The sequence below is a fragment of the Mercenaria mercenaria genome, chromosome 10 (genome assembly GCF_021730395.1).
Source record: "Mercenaria mercenaria strain notata chromosome 10, MADL_Memer_1, whole genome shotgun sequence".
Lineage (NCBI taxonomy): Eukaryota > Metazoa > Mollusca > Bivalvia > Venerida > Veneridae > Mercenaria > Mercenaria mercenaria.
This window is the reverse complement of record NC_069370.1, coordinates 56,061,224-56,073,039: the sequence shown is the minus strand read 5'-3', so window position 1 is coordinate 56,073,039 and position 11,816 is coordinate 56,061,224. Positions and strand designations below refer to the sequence as shown.

The 11,816-nt window shown below is 34.6% G+C and overlaps 1 long non-coding RNA gene across 1 annotated transcript; it reads right to left on the bottom strand.

Moving 5' to 3' along the window:
- Positions 1–3,427: 3,427 nt before the first annotated feature.
- Positions 3,428–9,817, bottom strand: LOC123560278 (uncharacterized). Its single transcript, XR_006688164.2, has 3 exons — positions 9,732–9,817; positions 4,387–4,534; positions 3,428–3,584 (listed from the first exon to the last, which is right to left on the bottom strand). It is a non-coding gene; the product is annotated as an uncharacterized LOC123560278 (long non-coding RNA).
- Positions 9,818–11,816: the final 1,999 nt, after the last annotated feature.

Sequence of the window (11,816 nt, the reverse complement as noted above, 5' to 3'; positions counted from 1 at the left end):
GTGTGTGTGTTGGCTTTGTGTGTGTGTGTGTGTGTGTGTTCCTTTGTTCGTTTTGTCCTAATGTTCTGGCTGTGTGTGTGTGATGCACGCGTCTGCGTGCTGTGGGTTTCGTTTTGAGGAGGCTGCGTTTTTGGTGCGTGGCATTCCCTGTTTGATATTTGTCTTTGTTTTTCATTTAACTGTTAGCATTCCTTCTCCTTTAAATATCTAAAACCGAATTGCTTGAACCGAATTGTTTGGCAGCCCGCCTGCTTAGGTCAATAGGGAAAGCAAAGAGCTACGGATCGCGGGGTCGTGAGTTCGATCCTCAGGCGCGGCATATGTTTTCCGTGACAACTTGATAAAAGACATTGTGTCTGAAATCATTCGTCCTCCACCTCCACCTCTGATTCATACAAGGCGTTAAACCCAAAACAAACGGAATTACTTGATTTTCAAAATCCGTAATTTGCAAGATCCAGATATAATCTGTAAATCATCATTAAAGTCTCCATGCAGATTTATAATATCTTTATTATATGTCAGTGTTGTACTATGTATTCTAAAATTTACAACTTTTTACATGGAAATTGTGCTGATATCCTGGATGTCCATTGACAATCTATCAACAATCTGGAATAGCTGAATTTATAAACTTCAATCCCAGCATCAAAATGTTTTTAAAGACACTGATTCTGGTATGCCTGGTATGTGGCCTATGGAGATGATAAGGTCTGCGTATTGGCGATAAGGGCCAATACACAAGTCAGGACCATTGGTAGGCTTGCTTCTGTTTATCATAATAAGCTACTGTATAGCTACTGTGCAGTAAATAAATTGCAGGTGATATTTCTCACCTTTATAGCAAATCAGTTCTCACCTTTATATTTTTATTTATTTATTTATTTATTTATGTCTCATTCATTTACAAACATATAAAATTACATACAGACTAAAACAATTGTAAATGACCGTTCTAAATAGAACTATAAGAGACAATATACATACTCACATTTAAAAACATACCATATAACTTATAAATTCATATTAACTTAATTAAGAATTAAAATATAAAATCATGTGTACTATATTCAATATCATTTATGAATAAAATTCATCTGGTATGACACTAAATAAAAGTTGACAATGGCCAAGTAACTACATGAATACATCTATGGATGTTGTATGACTACCCGAATGCATGAAAGTTGAGTAACTGACCGAGTGAGTACATGAATGTACGGATGTTGAGGTAAGTAGCCGAGTGGGTACATAAATACATATGAAGATGATGAGTAGATGACCAAATGAGTACATGAGTGTAAGGATGTTGAGTGAGTACATGAATGCACAAATGCTGAGTAGCTAATCAAGTGAGTACATGAAAGTACAGATGTCGAGTGAGTACATGAACGCACATATGCTGATTAACTGACCAAGTGAGTACATAAATGTACGGATGTTTAGGTAGGTGACCGAGTGGGTACATGAGTACATGTCCAGATATTGAGTGGGTGACCGAATGACTACACGAGTGTGTGGATGTTGAGTGAGTACGTGAATGCACTAATGTTGAGTACCTGACCAAGTAAATACATGAATGTACAGATGCTGAATGAGTGCCAGAGTGGGTACATAAATATATGTACGGATGTTGAGTAAGTGTGTGTATGTGTGTGTGTATTCTGGTTAAACGTCTTGTTCAACAATTTTAAGTGACTAAAAGAGTACATGAGTGTACGGATGTTAAGTGACCAAGCGAGAACACGAGTGTACCGATGTAGAGTAAATAACCGAGTAAGTATATAATACCTGTATTAATGTTGAGTAAGTGACCGCCTGATTATATTTTATATTTATTCATTTCTATAGTATCATCTATGCAAATAACTTCTAATAGAATATAGCATTGTGCATATCCGTTCTTAAGATACAATAAAAGGTCATTGTGTCATTCCTTTCTAGTACACTATAATTACTTTTGTTAAGTATTTACAGACTAACACTTAAGAACATAATAACAATGTTAATCTTACAGAGAGTAATTGTTACATATTCTAAAGAAAACAGCAAATACTGTCATAACTGTTTATAACGAGTTTAGAAAGCTTGATTGAAATAGGGCTAAATAAACAAAGTGATAAGATACAACAGTGTTTTATCATATTTTTAATAAAGTAAGTTTTTTAACAATTACATCTCATTATTGCTGTTTTTTATTATCAAAAATATAAAAAATGCATTCAGGCACATAGCTTTTAGAAGTAATAAATTATTGTGTATTTTGAACAATGATATATCTTTATTGCTGGATTTTATTATACATAAAAGAAAGTTGACATTATTTAGACAACACAAGAGGAATTAAGCATTTTTAATATATAACATCCTTCTGTCTATATACCTTCTTTATCTATTAAAAATGCAACTGAACGCTTCTTTAATTTCTAATAAAATCCAGCAATTATCTTCTTTTTTTTCGTTTTTATTTTGTTACTTTTGATAAAAAGATCATAATCATTGAATAAACAAACTTGTAATTTCTCTTATTAAGTTTTGGATAATTATTTTATAGTGAGAAATGCTTTGCTATAAGAGTTATAATTTAATTGGCCAGGACATTACTCAACATGACTGAGCAATCAAAATTAGTATATTATCAATTAAAATAATTTTGTGTACATGCTGAGAAAAGACTGAAAAAAAACAACAGCATTTCAATTAATAAAATGCAAAACACAGGAAATAACCAATTTACCTGTAGGCAATAAAATCTATGATTCTCTGACAATAATTAGGCTACATGTCAAGTCTACAGGGGTTTTATGGACCCTTATCAGACTGGACCAGACAGGATCTTGTATATTGGGGATTAAAAAGTCTGGTATTTGGGGGGGGGGGGGGGGGGGGGGGGGGTCACTTATATAGGAGATTTTCTTTGCCTTTAATGCCATTGTGTCTACTCGTTTTTTACTAACGAAAGAATTATATACATTTGTATAGTAATTCATAATGCTAATGAAATTTCGTAGTAAAAGATTTTTGCAATTTTACGCATAAAACACCGCCATGATAAAAAAAAACTCCAAAGTACCAAAAGTGATGTGTAATTTTATTTGGTGAAACATAAACTCAAGTAAGGCTAGGCATTAGTGCCATGTGGGTGGATATTTTAAGCGAATAAACAAATAGTCACATGTCACATTTAGGCCAAGTATAGGACAAGCTATCTACTAGTATTGGCATCCTAGAGTACCGGATGTGGGACGAAACAGGGAAAACTTAAGAACTTTTCAACTGAAAGCCGAAAAGGTGCAAAAACGTCATTGAAATATACATGTAAATTATGTAGATTTCAACGACGTACATAAAAGGTGCCGACAGTGCCTGGTAGGTCGGTGTCTAAGAATGATATGATAATGCCAAACCAAAAAAAAAAAAAAATACACTTGTGTTACTTTTATTTTTTGCTAAATTGTATGTCAGCCAATAAAATCACTCAACCGATGCTCCTTTCTCTTCAAAATAGAACATTTTCTCTATATCCGGGTCCAGGTGACTTGCAGGTGCTAGCAGAGCCACAACCATAAGAATTACCACAACGACTGAAATACAGACATGTAATTTCGATCAGTTAGTAAATAAGTAAATGACCGTAAATATGAAAGAAAGCCCGAATAAGTTGCATTCGTGCCGTAGCAAAATAATTGCATTACGGGTTGAGTTGACAACAAATCTAATGGGACGTCTGGGACGTCTGAAGGGAAATCTAATGGGACGTCTAATTGCATGAATTTAGCCCACAGATTTAATTTTTGTTAGAACATCGATCTGTACCTGGTTATGTTCTGCAATGCGGCATCATGAAATCAATAAAATCATTGAATATAGGTTAGCTGCTAGCGCAAAGTGTACCTGAGAACATGCGCCAATATGCTCGAGTTTGGGTACCTTGCAGCTACTCTGGGAGAGAGTTTCAAATAAGCTTGGCTTTCTACTCAATCCTTCATGCTTTAATTATGTAGCGTTTCATGTTGTTAATGTATATATATGAATAAAATATTGTTTAAACCAACTACTCTAATGTGCAATTTTCTGCAAATGTAAACAAAATCAAGGTGCATTCATATAGTTCTCACATGTTTTTTTTTTTAATTTCTCATGTTTTCACACTAATCATGCCTTGTAATAGTTATACGAGATACTTATTCCAGAATGTCTTTGGTAAAATTGTATGCAAAACGTATAATTATAATAATCTATTTCAACGAACACCTTTATATTTCGTTCAAGAACGTTTGGAATAACGTTCACAACACTCTGTTTGGACCTTGGAACTATTTACACGATGTCATTGACAACATCAGAACACCGCGCCTATCTAAGAGTAACAAAATAAATTCATACCATATATAAGATACATCGCTGGAAACAGTGCGGAATGCTGATTAGGACCATACACTGGCATCTTTGCAGTGTCACAAACGGTTCTTGTCAAAAGGCAAAACACGTATGCACAATATACGAGCACATGTGGCCGCATGTTTTTGTATACCTGAAAAACAAAATGTTGCATATTAAACATATAATTAGGGAAATGCCAACGTTTTTACATCTTTGGCATATATAATAAGGGAATTGCCAACGTTTTTACATCTTTGGCACATATGATAAGGGAAATGCCAACGTTTTTACATCTTTGGCACATATAATAATAAGGGAAATGCCAACGTTTTTACATCTTTGGCATATATAATAGGGGAAATGCAACGTTTTTATATCTTTGGCATATATAATAAGGGAAATACAACGTTTTTATACCTTTTGCATATATAATAAGGGAAGTGCAACATTTTTATATCTTTGGCATATATAATTAGGGAAATGCAACGTTTTTATATCTTTGGCATATATAATAAGGGAAACGCAACGTTTTTATATCTTTGGCATATGTAATAAGGGAAATGCAACGTTTTCATATCTTTTGCATATATAATAAGGGAAATGCCAACGTTTTTACATCTATGGCTTATATAATAGGGGAAATGCAACGTTTTTATATCTTTTGCATATATAATAAGGGAAATGCCAACGTTTTTATATCTAAAGGGAAGTGTAACGTTTTTATATCTTTGGCACATATAATAAGGGAAATGCAACGTTTTTACATCTATGGCATATATAATACGGGAAATGCAACGTTTTTATATCTTTGGCATATATAATAGGGGAAATGCCAACGTTTTTACATCTATGGCATATATAATAGGGGAAATACAACGTTTTTATATCTTTGGCATATATAATAGGGGAAATGCCAACGTTTTTACATCTATGGCATATATAATAGGGGAAATGCAACGTTTTTTATATCTTTTGCATATATAATAGGGGAAATGGAACGTTTTTATATCTTTTGCATATATAATAAGGGAAATGCAACGTTTTTACATCTATGACATATATAATAGGGGAAATGCAACGTTTTTATATCTTTTGCATATATAATAAGGGAAATGCCAACGTTTTTACATCTATGGTATATATAATAGGGGAAATGCAACGTTTTTATATCTTTTGCATATATAATAGGGGAAATACAACGTTTTTATATCTTTTGCATATATAATAGGGGAAATGCAACGTTTTTATATCTTTTGCATATATAATAGGGGAAATGCAACGTTTTTATATCTTTTGCATATATAATAAAGGAAATGCAACGTTTTTATATCTAAAGGGAAATGCAACGTTTTTATATAATTGGCATAAAATAAGGTAAGTGCAAATTTTTGCCTCATTATAAGCATACAATAAAGGAAATGCAAGCGATATCTTCATTATAGGCATACAATATGAAAAACACAATCTATACCGCTTCACTATAGGCATACAATCAGAAAAGTGTAAATAATCGCTTCGTCATATGCATACAATAATGAAAATGCAAATTATCGTTTCACTGCAGGCATGCAGTAAGGGAAATGCAATGTATCGCTTCATTATAGGCATACAATAAGACAATTACATGGGTGGCGGCGGTGTCCCTTTTGGCGGTTTCAGACCACCCTGGTATGTTTTCCGTTCCAAGTTTTCAATAATGTAAGTTCATATGTAAATATTGTACATATATGGCATTTCAATAGATTATTATTATTATTTATTATTATACGACATTTATATAGCACTCTTTTCGTGCACATGTACACGGTCAAAAGTGCTTTACAGAATAAATTGCAAACAATACCAACAAATACGCATACAAAAATAATGCATTTCACATTAACAAAAATCATGAATGTAAAACATTTAGATAAAACAAGACAAACATACATACATATTTAAAAGTATTTAAGTGACCCTAACATAAAATACTGTTCTACGCTGTCTTATAAAGAAGAAGAAAAAAAACCATCAATGTATCGGCCAGTTAACGAAATATTGTACAAAGAAGTGGGTTTTTAGCAGGCTTTTGAAAGCAGCTAGCGTGTGAGCTTCCCTGATCTTGACGGGAAGGGAGTTCCAAAGCTTTGGAGTAGTGAACGAAAAGCTGCGATTGCCATACATCATGGTTTTAGTTTTTGACATGACCAGTGACAGCGTGTCTTGTGATCTTAGGTTTCTGACCGGTTTATACACTTCTATCATATCCCTAATATTGGAAGGGGACTGATTGTGTAAAGCCTTAAAGGTTTGGGTCAGAAGCTTGTACTGCACCCTGTATTTCACTGGCAACCAATGGAGTCCTACAGAACCGGTGTTATATGATTGCGACGGGGCGTCTTAGTGATGACGCGAGCTGCCGTGTTCTGGACATGTTGCAACTTGTTAAGTGTGCTGTTGGGAATACCACTTAACAAGGCATTACAGTAGTCAAACCGTGAAGTAACCAGGCTGTTGATAAGGGTCTTTGTGGCATCACTGGTAAGATACCGTCTGATGTGACCTATTCTGCTTAGTTGTGCATATCCAGCCCGGCATACAGAGTTGACTTGTTGTTCCATATCCATACTGTTGTAAAATACAGTACCAAGATTCCCAACACATTTTGTGGATTTTATCACAGAGTCACCGACCTTCACAGAGACGTCATCAATGTACGCCTATACCGAATCCCATTTTCACGTACTAGTGCCCGTTTGCCCTCATTCTGCCCTAAGTCATGCACCAATACATAAATACAAGCAGTCGCTACATCATATGCATACAATAATGGAAATGCAAACTATCGCATCAATATAGGCATTCAATAAGGGAAATGCAATGTATCGTTTCATTGTAGGCCTACAGTAAGTGAAATGCAAACTATCGCTTCATTATTGGCATACAGTCAGGGAAAATCTATCGCTTCGGTATAGGCATACAATAAATGAGATGCAATCTATCGCTTCATTATAGGCATGAAATAAGGGAAAAGCAATCTATCGCTTCGGCGGTATTGGCATACAATAAATGAGATGCAATCTATCGCTTCATTATAGGCATGAAATAAGGGAAAAGCAAACTATCGCTTCGGTGTAGGCATACAATAAATGAGATGCAATCTATAGCTTCATTATAGGCATGAAATAAGGGAAAAACAATCTATCGCTTCATTATAGGCATGAAATAAGGGAAAGCAATCTATCACTTCGGTATAGGCATACAATAAATGAGATGCAATCTATCGCTTCGTTATAGGCATGAAATATGGGAGATGCAAACTATCGCTTCGTTATAGGCATAAAACTTGGAAACGTTTTATTATAGGCATACAGTAATGCAATGCAAACTATCGTTTTACAATAGGCATACAAAATAAGTTGAAACTATTGCTTCATAAAAGGCATACAATAAGGTAAGAGCAAATTATCGCTCCATTATAGGCATACAGTTAGGGAAGTATAAAATAAGCGAAAGGTAGTTCTAGTGTAGTCTTTATTAGAGATTTTCAAATACTGCGTACTTACTGTAGGGATTTTCTCTAAATATTTAAAGGTCCGCAAGAAAATGTGTCTTTTACCTATATGTGTAGTAACTTTTGCCTTCACTGTAGAAATTAGTGTATTGTGATATAATTATCTGTTAATACGATACATACGTTTGAAAATATATGGATAGTGAACAGGTTACATTTAACACACGGAATCGCAATTTTCAGATGTCATATTCCATTAATTTTAGTTCAAGACATATTTTAACGATTCGGCTCCATAAATGTCTACATGTAGGATGCCTCTAGATTCAGCTAAATACTTTGTTGCATTTTACTCACCTTTAGCATGTTCTTCAAATATCTGTATGCTTTAACATTTTGTTTTGATATTTTGAGACATTTTTGGCGTTACTTATCCTCCGCGCGACTCGAACGACACGACATGTGAAGTTTCGAACCCACTGTACTACGATAATACTTAATTATGTTCATGCATTAAAAGATACAACTTGAAACATGGATTTGAAGATAACGGCGATTCATGGTTTTAATTTGTGTCCGTCCATACGATTCCTAGACTTGTTCTTCCTAGCAACAAGATAAGAAAAAAATGCAGTATAAAATATTGTGAAAAAATAATTAAACATCCTGAACAAAATGAACGTCCGTTTTTGTTGCATATTTCTGTGTAGACGTCTGTACGGAAAAGGTCATAGTTTTTCATTATTTTTGATAATTGTATCTAATGTTCCATAAAATAAAAGTTTTAATGAAATATCTTGAATGATTTAGTTCAACACTTTGTCTGAACATACAGGAAGTTCTCATACATGTATCTTTCATCCCCGTCGAGACGAGATCCGATACATTTACCATAATTTAGCGAAAACATCCAGAATTAGTTATGTATCAGCATGTTTGAAAATAAAGAAATGAAATAGCCACTTCATATTTTCATAATCTGACATCGGAATTGCATGTTAAAATTTAAGTTTTAAATTCTCAAATGGCTATTCAGTATGGATTGTCAGTCTCAATTAGACTTGATGTCTGACTATTTTGCCATGAATTAATTTTTTTTTCAATTGGCCAAAGATCTATTAGGATAAGATAAGATAAGATTTAATCGATTTATCAATTTGAAAAACAATACTAGGCAGTAAATCAAATTCCTTGATGTTGAATTAAATACATTGTATACCGGTATGTATTTTGTCAGCCCTTCTCAGATCAGAAGAAGGTATTCCTCTGAACTGTCAACAATCATAAACATAGTATTGCCAATGACTATAAGAGTTTTATGTAGATGATGTGTTTTTTTAACTACTTGTGATTTTTTTTTTCAAGTAAAATTTCCGTTTTAGTGGGCAACCACGATAAAATTATATGAATATTGTTATACAGATATTAAGGCTATAATGATATCATTTTATTGTACCAACATATCTCTGGTGGAGTGAATTGACTTTTTTTTCTGTCAAAACTATCGGAAACGGCGTGATGCAATCAGACAGATGGACTAAATCAACTTAGCAGCTCCTACTTATGACCTACTAATGTCCATGAATTCCTAGTCCAATACTACCACTTTATATTTCCCGCAGTAGCGTACTTTGACTATAATATTGTCACACGTAGGAACTACCAAAACTCCAGTTAGGAGTTAGTAATAGTACGTTACAGTTATTATATCCTACGTAGGATTTAGTTAACTACTGCGTAGCAGTTACTAAGTCGTACGTAGGTCTTACTACAAATCTCTCTGCTGGCACCAACACGCTTCCTTGTATAACATACCATTTCAACGAAAATTGAAAATCTGCTAAAATAAACTAACCTCTCATGTATGATCAAAGTACATGCAGACACGTCTACATCCAAATGCATGCAGGCATACCACTGAAAAACTACGTCAAGTAAATTGTACATTATATCAATTTATATGATTTATATTAAAATCAATAACCACACATACTTAATAGTTATTTTTTATTTGACGGACTCATCAAACTATACCGCAATGAAATTAAAGGTGTGACATCCGATATATTACACGGAAGCTAGAAAATTTTTAATTAATATAATTGCACAAACATTTTCCTTTCCTTTCCCTTCGTATAGTACAGATACCATCTGGTGTATACTCGTACTGGCGCAATGGTGATGTGAGTGGTTGTGAAGCTGTACAAGTGTCATCAAAATGTCTCTATTTACAGTGCATTTAAAAACAGCGTCTAGTACTGGTCTAACGGAGGGTGACTGCCTGTACTGCCCTCTTGAAGCTGTCAATACTGTCAATAGAGGGACAGTTGATGGTGGTCTGTGGCAGCCTATTCTGGGAGTCTGGAAAGAACGAGCGTTGGTACACCAGAGTATGGCCAAAGGGCACAAGAAAACTGTGCCCCCTGGCTGAAGTAATGTGTTGTAGGTGCGACAATGGGATGTCAACAATACCATAGACTATTCAATACATCATTATGACATTTGCTTGTGCTCTGTGTTCTTGTAAGCTGGGCCACTGGAGTTGGCGCAGCCTGTCTGTGACGCTACTGGTGCTGCGAAAGTCTAAACAGACCATCCAGACCATCTCCAGCTTCTAGATGTTAGCTGCCGTAAGCTGTCCCCAGAACACAGATGAGGGCGTATTAATGTTGTATAACATAGCTCTTTCGTCTTTCTAGGATATTGATAAATGTTTCGGTGTACAGACGACCTGGTGTAATTGGTCTTCTTAACTATTGGCTTATATGATGGTTCCAGCTCAAAGTCTTATGAAAATTTAAGCCCAGGTATTTCGCTTTGTCAGTTTCTCGAAGTATATGTCCAGAAGAATATTAACAATATTAAGTTAAACAAGTTTCACTTTTTGGAATTTTCATTTGCTGCCAAAATCGAGGAAGTTTATATTTTATACAAGCGATGGTTTATCTTCTTTTTTTTTTTTAAACAAAATTGGTAAACAAGCAGATGTTTAGTACGAATATTTTTACGTTAGAAATGAATTATTAGAAAAAAAGATATTTTATACATTTCAGATATTGACGATTAGAAAACGTTTTTATTTTTTGATTGATTGCTAAGAAACTAAAAAATTGATATTAGTATGTTGATTCCCGGGCAGTTTTCAAGTGAAGTGTTGGAAAGAGTGGGAGTGGGAGTGGGGGTGTGGGCGGCGAAGCACAAACTTCTTACATATACAATTTCTTGTTTGCTATATCGATATGTTAAGTACATGTATTTGATTTTCAAAATAGAGGTCATCCTAGAATTTGTACAAGTGTGTGCTAGGACGTATTAGGTTCTATATAAAGACGTAAATCAGCTTATTTTCACTGGTCAAATCTGAACATCATCCTTTGCAATACATGTCCACTGTCGTATATGTATTTGATGTAAAAATAGAACTAAATGGTACTAAATTTTGTTGCCATCTTTATGAATCTAAATGCAATATTCAACGTTGTTGTTGAATATATATGACTTAATTTTATTTTTTTAGTACCAAATTCATAATTGAGCCGTGCCATGGGAAAACCAACATAGTGGGTATGCGACCAGCATGGATCCAGACCAGCCTGCGCATCCGCGCAGTCTGGTCAGGCTCCATGCTGTTCGCTTTTAAAGCCTATTGGAATTGGAGAAACTGTTAGCGAACAGCATGGATCTGCAGGCTGGTCTGGATCCATGCTGGTCGCATACCCACTATGTTGGTTTTCCCATGGCACGGCTCATATTATGTTTACTGAGTGTTTGCTGTTTAATTTGTAGTATATTTCTGAGAGAAATTTTGGTTTGTTTTGATCAAGAACGTAAACTGACGTAGACCTCACGTATATTATAAGGATATTAGTACGATAGGATTTTCCCTACCCGAGGGACAGTGTGAAATGAAAAACCGGTAGCGAGGTTTTTTATCCAAGCT